Below are 20,057 nucleotides of genomic sequence, written 5' to 3'. Positions count from 1 at the left end.
CGTCTGTGGGCCGCCGCACCCCTAAAATGACGTAGGCGTGGCCATGCCCCCTAATTTGCGTGGCCGCGCCCCTGTTTCGGGCGCGCACGTGGCTTTGCCGCGCAATGGCACATGTGCTCCCGGAGTCCGGCGCCCTGCCCCTTTTCACTCCTAGAGTGAACACTAGGCTCCTGTACCAGTGCCGTAACTAGACATTTTAGCGCGGTGTTCAAAAAAACAGCATCGGCGCCCCCTCCCCCCAAATATAAAACCGGGCCAATGCGCGCACCAAAATATAGGAGTGTGGCTTCATGGGGAAGGGGCGTGTCCACATAGCTCCCTTTTACAAAGTACGGCAGGTAGAGTCCCCTTTTACACATTATGCAGGTATTTTACACAGTACGGCACATAGAGTACCATTTTACACATTACAGCAGCAGAGTCCCGTTTTACACATTACAGCAGTAGAGTCCAGTTTTACACATTATAGCAGCAGAGTCACCCTTTGTTACATATTACAGCAACAGAGAGTGAGAGTGAGTGAGAGTGTGTATGTGTGTGTGTCTCAAGTCACCTGTTAAGGCGATGCGGCATCCAGGACTACCAGGCGCAGACACTCATTTACTGGCGCTCACAGTCCCCTCTCCAGTGCTCAGGCTGCAGCGGGTGTCACAGTAGAGGCAGCAGTGGCTGAAGGAGCGTTCTCTATCTTCACTTCAGAGGTGGCGGCGGCGGGTCTCCCTGGCAGCATCAATAGAGGCAGCGGCGGCTCCTATACGGGACCAGGTGGCTGAAGGAGCGCTCCCTCTCCACTTCAGAGGTGGCGGCGGAGCTCACAGCCAGAATTACCGCACAAAGGGTAACACCAAATGGTGCACTCCCCGTCGCTTACAGAGGCAGGCACCGGTGGACAGCGTAAATTTCACTACTCCATCACTGACCAAGACAGCCGTTGGTAGGGGTGTGCTTCCAGATGGTGCGCCTTCACTGCACTTGTGCTGTGGGCAAGGCACCATCGGCACACACCTAGTTATGGCCCTGACCTGTACAGACTCAGAACACAGACAGGGGGGGGGTGACACAGTGACTGAGACAGAACACACAGAGGTGGGTGTGACACAGTGACAGAACACGGAGGGGGGTGACAAAGTGACAGAACACTGGGGGTGACAAAGTGACATAACACTGGGGGAGGAGGCACAGTGACAGGGCCCTGAGGGGGAGGCACAGTGACAGAACACTGGGGGGGTGACACTAACATAATGGGGGGGTGACACTTCACAGAACACTGGGGGGGTGAAACACTTCTTCACAGAACACTGGGGAGGTGACGCTTCACAGAACACTGGGGGGGGTGACGCTTCACAGAACACTGGGGGGTGACGCTTCACAGAACACTGGGGGGGTGACGCTTCACAGAACACTGGGGGAGTGACGCTTCACAGAACACTGGGGGAGTGACGCTTCACAGAACACTGGGGTGGTGACACTTCACAGAACACTGGGGGGGTGACACTTCACAGAAAACTGGGGGGTGACACTTCACAGTACACTGGGGGGGTGGTGACACTTCACAGAACACTGGGGGGGTGATACTTTACAGAACACAGAACACTGGGAGGGTGACACTTTACAGAACACAGAACACTGGGGGGGGTGACATTTCACAGAACACTGGGTGGTGACAAAGTGACAGAACATGGAACACTGGGGGGGTGACACTTTACAGAACATGGAACACTGGGGGGGGGTGACGCTTCACAGAACACTGGGGGGGTGATGCTTCGCAGAACACTCGGGGGGTGATGCTTCACAGAACACTGGTGGGGTGACGCTTCACAGAACACTGGGGGGGTGACGCTTCACAGAACACTGGGGGGGTGACGCTTCACAGAACACTGGGGGGTGACGCTTCACAGAACACTGGGGGGGTGACACTTTCACAGAACACTGGGAGGGTGACACTTTACATAACACGGAACACTGGGGGGGTGACACTTCACAGAACACCGGGGGGGTGACAAAGTGACAAAACACGGAACACTGGGGGGGTGACACTTTACAGAACATGAAACACTGGGGGGGTGACGCTTCACAGAACACTGGGGGCATGATGCTTCACAGAATACTGTGGGGGGAGTGATGCTTCACAGAACACTGGGGGGGTGACGCTTCACAGAACACTGGGGGCGTGACGCTTCATAGAACACTGGGGGGTGGAGACACTTCACAGAACACTGGGGGGGTGATACTTTACAGAACATGGAACACTGGGGGGGCGACAAAGTGACAGAACATGGAACACTGGGGGGGTGACGCTTCACAGAACACTGGGGGGGTGATGCTTCACAGAACACTGGGGGGGGTGACGCTTCACAGAACACTGGGGGGGTGACGCTTCACAGAACACTGGGGGTGACGCTTCACAGAACACTGGGGGTGACGCTTCACAGAACACTGGGGGGGGTGACACTTTACAGAACACGGAACACTGGGGGGTGACACTTCACAGAATACTGGGGGGGTGACACTTTACAGAACATGGAACACTGGGGGGGTGACGCTTCACAGAACACTGGGGGGGTGATGCTTCACAGAACACTGGGGGCGGTGACGCTTCACAGAACACTGGGGGGGTGATGCTTCACAGAACATTTGGGGTGTGATGCTTCACAGAACACTGGGGGGTGACACTTCACAGAACACTGGGGGGTGGAGACACTTCACAGAACACTGGGGGGGTAGTGACACTTCACAGAACACTGGGGGGGTGGTGACACTTCACAGAACACTGGGGGGGTTACACTTTACAGAACACGGAACACTGGGGGGGTGGCACTTTACAGAACACGGAATACTGGGTGGGGGGTGACACTTCACAGAACACAGAGGTGTGACAAAGTGACAGAACACTGGGGGGAGGCACAGTGACAGAACACTGGGGGGTGACAAAGTGACAGAACACTGGGGGGAGGCACAGTGACAGAACACTGGGGGGAGGCACAGTGACAGAACACTGGGAGGTGACAAAGTGACAGAACACTGGGGGGGAGGCACAGTGACAGAACACTGGGGGGAGGCACAGTGACAGAACACTGGGGGTGAGGCACAGTGACAGAACACTGGGGGGGGAGGCACAGTGACAGAACACTGGGGGGAGGCACAGTGACAGAACACTGGGGAGGGAGGCACAGTGACAGAACACTGGGGGGGAGGCACAGTGACAGAACACTGGGGGGAGGCACAGTGACAGAACACTGGGGGGGAGGCACAGCGACAGAACACTGGGGTGGGGGACACAATGACAGAACACTTTGGGGGTGACACTAACATAATGGGGGGGTGACACTTCACAGAACACCGGGGAGGGGGGGCGGTGAAACACATCTTCGCAAAACACCGGGGGGGAGGGGGGGGGGGGGAGAAACACTTCACAGAACTCTGGGGAAGGGGGGGTTACACTTCACAGAACACTGGGGGGTGACACTTCACAGAACACTGGGGAGGGGGGTGACATTTTACAGAGCATGGAACACTAGGGGGGTGACACTTCACAGAACACTGGGGGGGGGTGACACTTCAGAGAACACTGGGGGGGGTTTGACGCTTCACAGAACACGGGGGGGGGGGGTGACGCTTCACAGAACACGGGGGGGGGGTGACACTTCACAGACACACACACAGCCTATTACATCCCAGTCACACCCACCCACCCAACCCGTTCCCTGGAGTCACCACCCTCCACACAAGCCCATATATGTATGTATGCATGCATACACACATATAAGTCAAATGTTACCTCCAGCAAGCAGGGTACGGGCCACACAGACGATCACTTGACTTGGGGGCATGGCCTAATCGCGGAGCCCCGTGGACACGCCCCCTTTTAGAAAATCCCCCATAGCAAGCTGCAGGCTGGAGCCCGGGGGAGGAGGTGGTGGCACAGTAGTAAGGATCTGCCCCACTGTGCCCAGCACCAGCCAAAGTCGGCCCTAGTCTGCAGGACCCGCAGCTGCACAGTCTCTCCTCCCTAGAGAGCCTGTGCTCTCTTTATCTGCCGCGACGCAGGGTGACACGTAGGGGGCGGAGCCACATATGAGAGGCGGCCCCTCACTCCACTCGGCCCACCGGGGACTTCCCCGGTAATAGCAATGGCCAATCCGGCCCTGGCTGTGTCCATAGCTCATATTCTTATGTTATGACTTATTGTCCTATTTTCTAAATTCTTCTTCTCACCACATTGTGATTAATTCAAATTAATATTATTAATAAGAATTATAAATTAACTAAATTTAAATTCAATTAAATTAATATAACTATCCTTCTCCATGTTAAAGATATCTTTAAGGAACATAAGAACTTGATACTAATTTTAAAATAATTTTAACATATGATTACAGCATTTATAAATATATTGTTAACTGCCACGTGTTTGCTGCCCACTTCTGTCGCTTAACTTAGTCATCCAGCTACCCTAGTGCAATCTTTTGGCCTAAACTGGATAAAAACAATATTGTGAGCTGTGAGGTGTTCAGAATAGACTGGGAATGAGTGGAAAGTAATGTTATTGAGGTTAATAATAATGTAGGGACAAAGGGGGTTATTCAGAGTTGATCGTAGCTGTGCTAAATTTAGCACAGCTACGATCATCCACACTGACATGCGGTGGGACACCCAGGACAGCGCTAGTACACCCCACATGTCAGGCCAGGCCCCACCGCACAAGTACAAAAGCATCACACAGCGGTGATGCTTTTGTACTTGAATAGTATCTCCCTACCAGCACAGCTCCTGCGCGCTGGCAGGGAGCTACTCGTTGTTGTAATGGTCGCAGCGGCTGTGTGTGACGTCACGCTACCGCTGCGGCCCGCACCCCGCATGGTTCGGCCACCCCTGTGTCCGCCGGACCGCACTCACAAAATGGCGGCCAAACGCTGCCATGCCGTCCCCTCCTGCCCAGCAAACGCCTCTGCCTGTCAATCAGGCAGAGGTGAACGTTGGGCAATGACAACCGTCCGCTGTCTGGCATGTGCTGGCGCACTGCGGCACCAACGCATGCGCAATTCTGACCTGATCGCTGCGATGAACAGCAGGGTGCTATCAGGTCAGAATAACCCCCAAAATCCAGATCCAAAACCCCCAAGGGCAGTTTTAGCAAAACCAATACAGATCCAAACATGAAGGAGATCCAGATCCAAAACCAAAGCAGAAAACCCGGAAAATGGCTGGCGCTCACCCCTACCAGGAATGCCCAGTATGCCAAAATATGGTACCCTGACCAGAGTTTAAAGCACCTTTGGTCCCCTTACCTGTTATTTCTTTTGAGTGAATTGGTATGGACCTGGTATGTCCAGTGGAAAATCTGCTTGTGGGCATCAATATATTTTAGTGGTTTTTGATTATGCTACCAGTTATCCTGAAGCGATAATGTTATGAAATATTAAGTCTAACACCAGCGCATGTAATAAACACACTTGGGAATACCAAAAGAAGTCTTGACTTATCAGGGTACACTTTTAATGTCTAAGTTAATGAAAGATCTGTGCCGTCTATTGGGGGTTGAAAGAATTAACACCTTGGTGTATCTGCAAACAGACAGATAAGTAAGACATTTTAATCAAACCCTAAAGCAGATGATATGGTGGGTGGTATCCCAGGACAAGAGGGATTGGGACTTATTCTTACCCTATCTAATGTTTGCAGTTCAGGAGGTACCCCAATCAATTATAGGGTTTAGCCCCTTTGAACTTCTTTATGTATGGCAGCCGAAATAAATTTTACTGTAGGTCTGAAAAAGGAACTGTCCCAAGAGCCTAACATTGTTCAATTTGTCTCTCAACTTTATTGCCACTTAAGACAAATTGAACCACTGTTAACAGAACATATTAATTTGGCTCAGCAATGTCAAAAGCGTAACTACGTTGTTAAAACAGTGAACTGCCCCTTTAAACCAGGGATAAAGTGTTGGTTTTGATACCCACCCCTGAAAGTGAATTGTATGCTTATTGGCAGTTACCTCATATAGTCATAGAGGCAGTAGGGCCTGGAAACTGCAAAGTACACCTCAGGGGTAGAAGAAGAGAGGTATAGATCTTCATGGGTTACTTGTTAAAGCCTTGGAAAGGTATTACCAGTCAACCCTTTCTGTTGGCCATAAAAAACTCCCGATTGTCAAGTCCTCATTGAAGTCTCATTGAATTCCAGCCAAAAACAAGAGGTTATAGACCTGGTAGCAGGAACAGGTTGATGCCTATCCTATGCATCAGGATGACAAACTGGTAGAGAACTTAGCAAAAAGGCAATATTGAATCACTCTTGACTTGACAAAAGGGTACTGGCAGATACCCTTAACTGATGCTGCCAAAGCAAAAACAGCCCCTTTCTAGCCAAAGGGAATTGTTCCAATATAAAGTGTTACCCTTTAGTTTTCATGGAGCCCCTGCAACCTTCCAAAGGACCATGAACAAATTACTTTGGCCTCATTGGGAGTGTGCAGCAGCTTATCTCAATGACATCATCATCTTTAGCTCAGACTGGAAGACTTACCTTTCCGAGGGTAGACGTAGATTTTCAGTCCCTATGGGAACACTGGTTTATGGTTAACCCAGAGTAGTGTGCTATAGGAACGAGAGAGGCAAAGTACTTGGAGTATGTTGTAGGAAGGGGACAGATTAAACCCCAATCCAGTAAATTAGAAGCAGTGGCAACATGGCTTTATCCAGAATCAAATTCTCAGCTCAGAACCTTTCTCGGTCTAGTGGGTTATTACCGCTGGTTTATACCTAATTTTGCAACTAGAGCAGCCCCACTCCCATGGTAAGATTGTCTAGTCTTGACCGGCAGAAGAGGCCTGGTTAGATTTAAGGGAAGCTTAGTGTACAGAGTATGTTTTGCAGGCACCGGACTTTCGGAAACAGTTTGTGTTGCTGACTGATGCTTCTAGAACATGGTAAGGTGCAGCCCTGGCCTAAGAAGTAGATGGGGAAGAAAATGCCATTTTATATTTAAGCCAGAAATTACTACCCAGGGAGCACAAGTACTCCACTGTAGAGCAAGAGTGATTGTCAATTAAATGGACAGTGCATTCCCCAAGGTATCTATTAGGCAGAGAGTTCCGACTGATTACGGACCATGCAACCTTACAGTGGATACATACCAGCAAAGAGGTGAATGTTTGTGTGACCCGCTGGCTTTTGGATCTACAGCCATTTAAATTTGAGGTGCAACATTGCCGCGGGAAGCTCCACCTCAACGCAGATGCTCTCTACAGGAAATGTATGACTCCCGGTCCTCCGGTCAACCCTGTGGTGAAGCTATGGGAGGGGGAAGAGGGTAATGATGAGGGACCCTGGAAGAAGGTGGAGAAGAGGCATCTTCCAAGACAGGTAATGGAAATAAAAGGTAGGTGAGTTAGAGTCACCTGAAGAATATATACTAGCATTTGCATGCAGGATGTCTGTTATTACTCAGTGGAACTAATTTTACAAAGACAATAGTGCTATCTAATATTGTGATGTATATTTTATATTGTACACATTGATCACAAAATGTATAATATTTGCAGTTTGTACTTCAGGGATTAACACAAAGAGGTGTAAAACTGACCATGAGAGAAGCTGCCCAGTGATCTACTCCTGAAGCCCTGAGCGTTTGCCCCTGTGACCTGTTGATCGTCATAACGAAAGGCAGAATAATAGCACTAAAGACAGAGACTGGGAGTCTTGTTGAGGGAGACAATGTAATAGCAAATCATCTTAATTATTTTTGCTCAGTATTCACTACTGAAAGAGAGGGAAAGGGGCCACAGGTAAGTTGCAGGGAAGTTCTGGAAAATTAAACAAGTATATTTACAGAGGAGAAGGTGCTAACAGAACTCTCAAAGCTGAAAGTGGACAAATCTATGGGGCCAGATGGGGTACATCTAAGGATACTAAAATAGCTTAAGGAGGTACTGGAAGCATCATTAACAGAATTATTCAACCAGTCATTAGCTACAGGAGTAATTCCAGAAGACTGGAAAAGAGTGAACGTAGTCCCACTGCACAAAAGTGGAATCAAGGAAGAGTCAAACAACTACAGACCAGTGAGTCTTGTGTCAGTATTAGGGAAATTGATGGAAACACTCTTAAAAGAAAGAGTTGTAGATTATCTCAAATGCAGCAATTTACAGGATTCCAAACAGCATGGATTCACTGGGGGGAGATCATGCCAAACAAGCCTTATTGACTTTTTTGACTGTGTGACTAAAGTGATGGATAAAGGTGGAGCTGTGGAAATAGCTTATCTAGACTTTAGTAAGACTTTTGACACTGTTCCACATTTCAGACTGCTAAATAAATGCAAGAGCTTGGGATTGGATACTAAGATTGTTGAATGGATAAGATCTTGGTTGCAGGATACAAAACAGAGAGTTGTAGTAAATGGAGTGCATTCACAGGAGGGAAATGTTACCAGTGGAGTACCCCAGGGTTCTGTACTTGGACCAGTGCTTTTTATTATCTTTATTGGTGACATTGCAAATGGCATTAAAGGGAAAGTATGCCTTTTTGCAGATGACAAAAAGGTATGCAACAAGGTAGACACACCAGGAGGGGTAAAATAAATGATTGATGATCTAGGTAGACTAGAGGAATTGTCAGGAGTGTGACAATTACAGTTTAAAGCTAAAAAATGCAAAATCATGCACTTGGGTCTCAAAAATCCAAAGGCTAAATATAGTATTAATGGCACTATACTGGAATCTACTGAGGAGGAAAAGGATCTAGGAGTCACTATTTCAGGTGCCTTAAAGGCAAGTAAGCAATTTAACAAAGCAATGAGGAAGGCTAGTCAGATGCTTGGCTGCATTGGGAGAGAAATAAGCAGCAGAAAGAAAGAAGTATTAATGCCAATGTATAGGTCATTGGTACGGCCTCATCTAGAATACTGTGTTCAATTCTGGAGGCCATATCTTTAAAAGGATTTTAATACATTGGAGTCTGTACAAAGAAGGGCAACTAAAATGGTGTATGGCCTACATCACAAAACAAACACAGTCTAAAAAATCTCAATATGTATAGTTTGGAGCAGAGAAGGGAAAGGGGGAGATGATGTAAACTTTCAAATATTTTAAGGGTTTTAACAAAGTCCAGGAGGGGAAACATTCTTCAAGTGAAGAGAAGCAATAGGACACAAGGACATGCACTGATACTGGAGGGAGGTAGGTTCAGAGGAAATTTTAAGAAAAATTACTTCAGAGAAAGGGTAGTGGACAAGTGGAATATCCTCCCATCAGAGGTGGTAGAGGCTATGACTGTAGAGCAATTTAAACATGCATGAGATAGACATAAGGATATCCTTACAAAGAAATGAGTATCAAATAAGGTTTAAAAAAAGGTGCAGACTAGATGGGCCAAGTTGTTCTTATCTGCCATCAAATTCTATGTTTTTATGATGAAGTAGATGCCCTCCCTCATGTTCTCCATCTTTGGGGTCCATTCTATCCGCCTCTTCTACCCCATCCACATCCATCTGGCAGTCATCTACCGACCTCCCCGGCCACTCCTTCCCATTCCTCTACAACTTTGGTGCCTGGCTTCTGTACTTCCTCTTCTCTGACCTCCCCTCTATCATCCTTGGGGACATTAACATCCCTACCGACATCACTAAACCAGCATCCACTAATCTTCTTGCCTTCCCTTCCTCCTTTGGCCTATCTCAATGGACCTCAACCCCAACTCACAGTCACGGCCACTCCCTTGACCTTATACAGTAAGGGGTTAGGTGCGCCAAGGGGACAAGTTGGTATGTATTTGAAAAGGGGATGATGTGTGAAATGATGGTCAAAAGACTTGTAAATATCACAAAAAGATTCTTTTATTAAATCAGAGAAAAAGGGGGATATGGGGAGGGGATGATATGGGTATAGATGAAAAAAAAGGGGGGGGGGAGTGAATGTCTCGATGGGTTAAAGTAATGTCTCAAAAATCCGTAATTGGACAAGGTTGGTGGATTAGTCTAGTGTATGAAGGCACTCTGGTCAGTGGCGTCCCACCTTCAGTAGTGCCTATAGTCTTATGATGCTGTCCAGAGCCTGTATATGGTAACTTTGGTTGAGTCAGGGAAAAAATGAAAAAAGTTCTTTGCAGAAAAAGGATTTGTGGAAAAAAGATAAAAGATGGGGGTCCCCCCGGAGGGTCGGTGCGGCAAGCGGTTCTGGTGTATGCTAGGATTAGGTAATGAGGGCTCCGGACATACCGTCCGCCCCTAGACTCCGTCAGTGCACAGTGTCGCTCCTTTGAGAACACTGTGACTGGCTGTGTCAGAAGGGGAAGCGGTCACCGTCTTGGAGAGGGAGAAGGACGACTGCTTCTAGCCCTGCTGGGCTATCTGCCGTGTCCTTTCCTCTCCTACAGAGTCCCTTACCTCGTTCACGTAGCCCCGTCTTGTTCCCTCTTGCCGGCGGCCTTCTCCGTTCCTCTCCAGCGGCGTTCTCCTCTACCTTCCGGGTTGTTCCGATCACGTGATCAGGGTACGAGGTCACGATGTCATCAGCCGTGCAGTAGCGATTCTCTTTCTTCCGTCTTCGTTTGCGGTTGGCTCTGTATATCTGGAGATAGTGTTGGTTTAATGGCTTATAGGTCGTGGATAAAAAGCAGGGTGCTGTAGTTCCAACGCGTATCGGCCCTTTCTGGCCTTCGTCAGGGAATCATAATCGGCCATGTTTGTTGAACGAGGTAAGGGACTCTGTAGGAGAGGAAAGGACACGGCAGATAGCCCAGCAGGGCTAGAAGCAGTCGTCCTTCTCCCTCTCCAAGACGGTGACCGCTTCCCCTTCTGACACAGCCAGTCACAGTGTTCTCAAAGGAGCGACACTGTGCACTGACGGAGTCTAGGGGCGGACGGTATGTCCGGAGCCCTCATTACCTAATCCTAGCATACACCAGAACCGCTTGCCGCACCGACCCTCCGGGGGGACCCCCATCTTTTATCTTTTTTCCACAAATCCTTTTTCTGCAAAGAACTTTTTTCATTTTTTCCCTGACTCAACCAAAGTTACCATATACAGGCTCTGGACAGCATCATAAGACTATAGGCACTACTGAAGGTGGGACGCCACTGACCAGAGTGCCTTCATACACTAGACTAATCCACCAACCTTGTCCAATTACGGATTTTTGAGACATTACTTTAACCCATCGAGACATTCACTCCCCCCCCCCTTTTTTTCATCTATACCCATATCATCCCCTCCCCATATCCCCCTTTTTCTCTGATTTAATAAAAGAATCTTTTTTTGATATTTACAAGTCTTTTGACCATCATTTCACACATCATCCCCTTTTCAAATACATACCAACTTGTCCCCTTGGCGCACCTAACCCCTTACTGTATTTACCTTATTTGAAGTTGGAGGAACTTCTGCAAATAGGTAGCAGCCTTAGGGCATACCAAATACCCACCTGCATGAGCGCTGGATAATCTCTCCTTTTCAAAATCACTCCCTTGACCTTGCCTTCACCCACCGGTGTGATCTCTCTCTCATCTCGCTTCCCCTCTCTGACCACCATCTACTTTCTTATACGCTCTCATCTCTTCCCCACGCCCAGACCCACCGTCACCAGACTCAATCTCAGGTCTCTTCACCTAGTTGTCCTATCCTCCCTCAATATACTCCCTTCTCTATCCACCATGACCTACCCCAACCAGGCAGCCACCATTTTTAACTTCACTTTCACCTCCACATCAATTCTGTTGCCCCCCATCTCCTCTGTCCCCCTCCGCCATTCTAAACCCAACCCTGGCACTCCAAACTGACCCGGTTACTGCAAAAATGCTCACGCTCTGCTGAGCATCTCTGGAGGAATTCTGACTCTCGGTCGAACTTCCTCCATTTCAAATGTATTTTCTGTTCCTACAGCTCTGCCCTCTCCCTCACCAAGCAATCCTTTTTCCAATCACTCATCTCTTGTCAGTCCTCCAGTCCCTGCCACCTCTTTGATACTTTCAACACTCTCCTTCACACCCCCTCCTCCCCTCCCATCCTCTCTCACTGCCACTGACTTTGCTTCCTTCTTCTCCAAAATTGAAGCAATCCATCATGAAATCTCCTCCCATCTTCCCTCATCAGCCCCACAGCCCCCACCATCCTCTCCCTCCAGCCATCCCACACTTTGCTCCTTCTGCCCCACCACAGAGAAGGAAGTCCACTCCATCTTATCTCACCCCCTACACCTGCCCCTGGACCCCTTCCCTTCACGCCTCCTCTGCTTCCTCTCCCCCATTGCCTGCTCCCAATTTGATCATCTCTTCAATCTATCACTCTCTACTGGCACCTTTTCCTCACCATTCAAACATGCTCTTGTCTCACCTTTTCTTAAAAACCCAACCTTGACCCTTCCTCACATTCTAGCTACTGCCCCATCTCTCTTCTCCCATTTGCCTCCAGATTACTTAAGATGCTGGTATACAGCCAGATCACCAGTTACCTCTCTGTCAACTCCATCCCTGATCCTCTTCAATCTGGCTTTTCCCCCCCCACAGTCCACTGAAACTGCTCTTGTCAAAGTCACCCATTACATGCTTTTGGCAAAATCCAGGGGTCACTTCTCTCTGCTCAGCATCCTGGGCCTTTCTACTGCCTTTGACACTGTGGATCATCCTCTCCTCCGCACCCTCCAACCCATTGGCCTTTCCACCACTGTCCTTGCCTTGTTAACCTCTTACCACACTAACCACTTCTTCTCTGTGTCTGCCTCTGACTCCACCTGCTTCCATCCTCCCTGTCGGTGTCCCACAGGGCTCTGTCCTTGGCCTTCTTCTCTTCTCCCTGTACACTTCTTCCATAGGTGCACTCATAAGCTCCTTTGTCCCTCAATACCATCTACCTCAGACCTCTCCCCCTCCATCCTCTCTTGGGTATACAGCTGCCTCTCTGCCATCTCTTCCTGCATGTCTGAGCACACCCTGAAGCTCAACATGGACAAAACTGAACTCATCACCTTTCCCTCAGCCAGAGTCTTCACCCCTCTAATATCTCTATTACTGTTGACATCACCATTATCTTCAATATTCCCCAACTCCATTGCTTGGGTGTCACTCATGACTCCTTCCTGTCCTTCACCCCCCACATCTAATCTCTGGCTTAATCCTGTCAGTTCTAGCTATGCAACATCACTCGTATCAGGCCATTCCTCTCCCAGAGTGCGACTAAACTTATTATCCACTCACTGGTTATATCACGGCTCCCCATTGTAAAATACTTCTAAATGACCTCCCATACTCCCATCTCACTCCAATCCAGTCTGTTCTCAACTCTTCAGCTAGACTTATATTCCTCTCCCGCCGCTCCACATTTGCCACTCCCCTTCGACAAAACCTGCACTAGCGCCCATTCCCTTAGAGAATCCTCATCAAACTCCTCACCCTCACATACACTAATTCCACTGCTCCCTACATCTCCAACCTAATTTCCCTACATACTCCCTCCCACTTATTCCAGTCAGCCAATGACCATTGCCTCTCCTCTTCCCTGGTCACACATACTCCCTCCCACCTATTCCAGTCAGCCAATGACCATTCCCTCTCCTCTTCCCTGGTCACTGCTCATCAATTGTGCAAATCCAAGATTTTACCTGCACTACCCCCTTCACTGGAATGAGCTCCCTCACTCTATTAGACTCTCCCTGACCTTGCAAAGCTTCCAACGGGCATTGAAAACCCACCTGTTCATCAAAGCGTACCCTTCTGTATAACCTTGAGGCCACCCTCGCAACCCACTGCCTCATACCTTGGCCATCTTTGCTCCACTTGCTTCCTACCATCAGGCCACCTTCTGCTTGCTCTCACCTCATGTCACCTGTTTGTCTCCCCTCACCCCATAGATTGTGAGTTCCTTAGAACAGGGCCCTCTTCCTTCCTGTTCTTACAACCCTCTTTTCTCACACTTCAATTACAGCTCTCCTACATAGCAAATGTCTATACCTGCAATTTATCTTGCTCACTGTTTATGTCCTCCAGTGGCTGCCTGCCCTTAGGAGTATGCCAACTACTCCTTTGCTTCCTTACATCTCAGCTGTATTGTGTATTGATAATTGTGGTGCTAATTGTTACCTGTGCTCTGTTTTAGTTTTTCAGTTACTGTAATGTTAAGCTCTGTGTACCCTGTATTGTTCTAATGTCTGCCATATGTATGGCACTGAAAAACACTTGTGGCACCTTATAAATAAAATGTAACAATATTAATAATACAGGAAACTGCAGGTGCTTGAATTGCTTCTTGTTTGTCTTTTATTGCCTTTCTCCATGATGTAACATCGAGATCATACATACCTTAGTTTCTTTATAGGTTACTTAGCTATACAACAGTAAAAAAGCGATCCAAATTCATCTAGCAGTTTTTGTGTAATGCCGAAATGAACAAAAACACTGACAACTAGACAAAAATTCAGATTTTTTTTCCTCGATATCTCATTATGATGTATAAGGGCCTACTGAATATACCATGATTTTAGTCATATTTATGATTTTCTATTACCACATATTTCATTGAAAAATAATTGTGTACATGTATGCATGTGTACAGTGGAACTAAATATATATATATATATATATATATAATAAAACTGTAAGGGTTATGTCTGTACATATACATTTTTTTATTGAGAAATATGGGTGTGGTAAGGAAGGTCAACCAGTATTGGTCGACAGTAACTAGGTAGACAGGGTTTCTAGGTCGACATGAGTTTAAAAAAAATTGTGGTGTCATTTCTCTGTACAGTGACCGTGAACCCCAATTAGTGCACTGTCTTTGTTCGCTATGCTTTGGGCAAGGTGCCTCGCTGCACTGCGCTCGGCACAGGTTACTATTCCCAATTGTAATCCACATGGATCGTTAAGTATGAAAAAGTTCCAAAAAATAAAACATTTTTTGAAAAAGTCATGTCGACCTGTCGACCTAGAACATGTTGACCTAAGTGTAGTCGACCTAGAGACCGGATACCCATCAAAATAGTTATTAAAAATGCTTATTTGACCCTATATTTGTGGTAGACTGTAATTTGCTATGTTGCCAGGGAAGAGAGAAATTGAGCAGAACATCTAGTAGTTGAGTAGGACTATATAAACTAAAATAGTTCTAGTGTGATTACCTTTTCAATACATATGTTTTTGTTCTGTTACAGCACATTGTACTTTTTTAAATTGATAATGATAGTTTCATGCTTAATAAAGACAACAAAAAAAAACTCTTCCATGAACTACAACAATGTTATACCTTTTTCACTTAAAAGTATTTTATTGCATAAATAGCCCAATTGTAGCCATCAGACCATTTGACACATTGGCCAATCTTACTAAACTAAAGGTACTAAATCATCTTCTGTAGAACTGCACCTAAAGACCATTCCTTTAGCGATTACTATTTAGAAGCAATATAACTGTATAGTAATCTACCAAGCCTCTGGGTTCACAGTCATTTTCTTTTGTGAAGATTAGATCAAACAGATGATGTATCTACCATGAAAAAATCTGTAAGCAACTCCCAGATGAACTAAAGTCCTTGTGGGCTTATGTACCAAGAGGCTTAAATAAATGGTGTCTATAATCAAGATGGAAATAGCAATGGTGTTTGTCGCAACATATCCATTTATGCATTATTAAAAGATATTTTTTTAGCATTTAAAGTTATTATTCCCTAGCATTTCATACAAACTATATTATGTGTGTAAACATTAAGTGTTTAAATTAGAGATGAGAGACTTGGATTGCCTTGGAATTTGAACCACTCCAAACACTTCTGGATTCCGCATTGAAGCAAAACATCATTCTCCTGGTGTTGGAATCTTGCAGGTTTTGGATTCTATATAAGGGTGCTGCAGCCAGGACTCTATGCCATTTCACTCTGTTCAGGCATGCTGCTGTGTGCTGCATTGTACTCTGCTGTAAATTGGCTGAGCTGTGTGTATAGTCAGAGTGCACAAGGCGCATGCTGCTGTGTGCCGCACTGTACTCTGAAGGATAAATTGGCTGTGATGTGTCCATCTAAAATGGCTTTGTGTTCACAAGCAGCATTACAGAGTGTATTGTAATTGTCAGTTGCAAGAAAAGTAAAATAAATAAAATGAAGTATAAAAAATGGAAAAAAAAATTGAAAACTTAATAAGTTTGCACAGCTGTAAGTTCAAAAAATAAAATAAAAAGATCTATTGTTTGTACTGTCATGTGTTTAACCCTAGTGTGCTTTGTTCAAAGCCCTGTGACTCCATGCAGTTTGAAACAAGCGTTGTGTTAAAAAAAAAAAAAAAATATATATATATATATATATATATATATATATAGAAAAAGACAAATGTCTGGCACTCACGCTTGCAGCTGTGACAACAGGTCCGGTGCCTAACCTCTCAAAATGAGCATATAGGGAAACGTATGGTGGCACTCAGAAAGAACGACTGCAGAGGCAACGCTGATCAGCGTTGCCTCTGCAGTCGTTCTTTCTGAGTGCCACCATACGTTTCTCTCTCTCTCTCTCTCTCTCTCTCTCTCTCTATATATATATATATATATATATAGAGAGAGAGAGAGAGAGAGAGAAAGAAAGATCTATTTGAACTGTTTGGTGCATTTTACCCTAGTGTGCTTTGTTCAAAACTCTGTGGCTCCACGCAGTTTAAACCGAGCTGTGAGTTTCAAAAAGCAAAAACAAAACGTTTATATGTATTGTTTGTACTGTTTGATGCACTTTACCCTAGTGAGCTTTATTCCAAGCCCTATGATTCCACACAGTTTGAACCAAGCTGCAAGTTATAAAAATAAAAATAAAATATATAGATCTATTTTTTGTACTGTTTGGTGCACTTTACCCTAGTGCACTTTGTTCAGGCCAAATGATTCCATGCAGTTTGAACTGAGCTGTGTTTAAAAAAATAAAAATCAAAAAGAAAGATCTGTTGTTTGTACTATTTGGTGTGCTTTACCCTATTGCGCTTCGTTCAAAGCCCTGTGACTTCCTGCAGTTTGAACTGAACTGTGCATTAGAAAAATAAAATATAAATATAGATCAAATGTTTGAACTGTTTGGTGCACTTTACCCTAGTGCACTTTGTTCAAAGCTCTGTGGCTACATGCAGTTTGAACCGAGCTGTGAGTTAAAAAAATAAAAATATAAAAAATATATAGATCTATTGTTTGTACTGTTTGGTGAATTTTACTCTAGTGTGCTTTGTTTATGTGCATATATAAGTCCTGTGACTCTATGTAGTGATCTGTGAGTTGGAAAAGTATGATCAGTTTAGAGAAGAGCAATCAAATACAGAGCAGCAGCTGCTGTCACCAGTCATGATGACAACGCCAGTCCTTCAACGTCATCTACTAAAGCTGATGCTCAAGGGCAAATAGGGTCTAAGTCAGGGCATCTAAAGTCAAAAAACCAATATACCATGGTAAAGTTTAAAAAAAACACCTCTAATGAAGGTAAAGTTTGGTGCAGAAAACATGTCATTCACAACACTCAATGGCAAGGAAGGACTCAGGCCTTGGCCTTTATTTATGAGTGATGGTTCTGCACCTGTTATTGAGGCATCTTCTTTTGCATCTCATGATGAGAATAAGTGCAGGTGCACTATTCAAACATTACTAATTCAAATAAATTTAGCAGTATGAGGCTTTTTGCATAATGTTGGCCAAGATTACGGGCTTAGCTACCACTTCACAGTACCCTCATAGTCGGGTAAGTCCCTAACATTCTAAGGGTTCAAGTCTAAGGCTTGTGACACCCCCAGAACAGCCCAGCCAAGGCATCACACTAGTGATGAAAGTGAAGTGTCTGAGAAAGTTGGATAGATAAGAGCAGATATACTGCATGTGTTAGTGTTACAGGGGTGAAAAATAAATGTGTGAAATTTGTTACATATATATATAAAAAAAACAATAAAAGTGCTCAAGTAAATTTTATATTGTGATGCCCTGGAGAAGACTAGCCAAAGCAATTCAGCTGTACTCAGCTAGTCCAAAGGATTGCTCATGATGATACTATGATACTGAACAAGGTCTCACTGCAGAACTACGCCAAGTGTCCTTAGATACTATGAAAAGCATAAGAGTATGAAAATGTATTTACTATTGGTTAGTATCACTACATCCTCCTTGAGTTTAAGTATAACATTAACATTATTGTAATGTATCTTTCATCAAATAAATTATTAACTAGGTATTCTCTTGATCTATGTAAGTATGCTATGATTTATTCTTTTTTTAATTTCTACTGTTTTTATTAAATCTAAAGCAAAGCAAAATACATAGACTTATTTTGTTCTGTAGAGGTTCAGAAAGCACAACTTATACCAAATGAGTAAGAGAGATGGACAGAAAAATATGTATACAGTACAGGTGCAAAAGATGGCAGACAGTGCCTAATCTGTGCTCAGGGTGGGATTTCCTCCTAGCAAATGGGTTGCAGCAATCTTGGTCCACATCCATGCACTTTCCTAAAAACTAGGTGCGTTTGAAGAGTTTTGTCTCTGCAGTTTTCCACTATTGCACTTCATACATGGCTATTTTTGTTTTATTTATCTTGTTGCCCTTTTTTCATCTTTATATTATCTGCATTTGTGGGCTACAATCTTAATGCAGTGATTACTCCCATTCTGAAAAAAATAAAATTCTGACCCAAACACTCTCTCAAAATACCATTCCATCTCTCAGCTCCCAAGCACCTCCAAGCTACTTAAGAGACTTGCCTACACTCTCCTCACACACTTTCTTAATTCACACAGCTTACTGGACCCACTTCAGTCAGGATTTCGTGCCCAACACTCCACAGAGATGGCACTAACTAAGGTAGTGAATGAACTGGTCACTGCAAAATCTAAAGGCCATTACTCACAACTTATTCTCCTCGATCTCTCTGCTGCATTTGACACTGTCGAACACTCTCTTCTCATACAAACACTACAATCCCTAGGTCTTTAGGACATAGCCCTTTCTTGGTTCTCATTCTACTTATCTAATTGCTCTATCAGTGTTCGTTTCTCTGAATCCACCTCCTCTTCGCTTCCTCTCTCAGTTGGAGTACCGCAAGGCTGTCTTAGGTCCTCTGCTTTTCTCTATCTATACCACATCTCTTGGCAAACTAATCAGCTCTTTCAGATTTCAGTATCATCTATATGCAGATGATACTCAAATCTACCTATCCTCCCCAGATTTGTCACCATCTGTATTGGGCCGTGTCACTGAATGCCTTTCTGCCATTTCATCTTGGATGACAACTCGCCATCTCAAACTTAATATTTCCAAAACAGAATGAATTATATTTCCACCGGCCAGTAGTAGTTCCCAACCTGATATCTCTATCACTTTTGATAACTCAGCAATCATCCTACCCCACAAGCTGGCTGCCTAGGTGTCGTTCTTGACTCTGATCTGTCCTTTGTTCCCCATATTCAATTTGTCTCAAAATCTTGTTACATACATCTAAGCAACATATCCAAAATAGGACCATATCTTACACAAGACAAAGCAAAAACTCTGATCCATGCTCTCATTATCTCCCGCATTGATTATTGTAATAGTCTCCTGACTAGTCTTCCCAAACATAGGCTCTCAACTCTACAATCCATTTTGAGTGCAGCTGCGAGGCTAATCTTCCTTGCTAGACATTCATCATCTGCAGATCCGATCTGTCAGTCCCTCCATTGGTTACCGATATTCTATCATGTTAAATATAAAATATTTTTACTTACATGCAAGACGATTAACCAAACTGCACCAACATACGTCTCTTCACTCATCACAAGATATCTTCCTAACCGACCTCTTCGCTCTGCACAAGAACTGCGTATCTCATCCACTCATATTGCTTGTTCCCACTCAAAACTACAGAACTTTCACCTACTCTGTGGAATGCCCTCCCATGCACAATAAGACTCAACTCTAGTCTCCAAAACTTTAAACGTTCCCTGAAAATTCACCTCTTCAGACAAACATATCAAATTCCAGACCCACCCCCATAACCTTCAATGCTTCCCTATCTAATGACATACTCTCTGTACAGTACACATAACCTCAAATATTTTGTCTTTCTTTACTCACACCCTCCTGACCCT

This window comes from Pseudophryne corroboree, chromosome 2 (assembly GCF_028390025.1).
Source record: "Pseudophryne corroboree isolate aPseCor3 chromosome 2, aPseCor3.hap2, whole genome shotgun sequence".
In the NCBI taxonomy this organism is placed as follows: domain Eukaryota; kingdom Metazoa; phylum Chordata; class Amphibia; order Anura; family Myobatrachidae; genus Pseudophryne; species Pseudophryne corroboree.
This window is presented reverse-complemented; position numbering follows the sequence as displayed.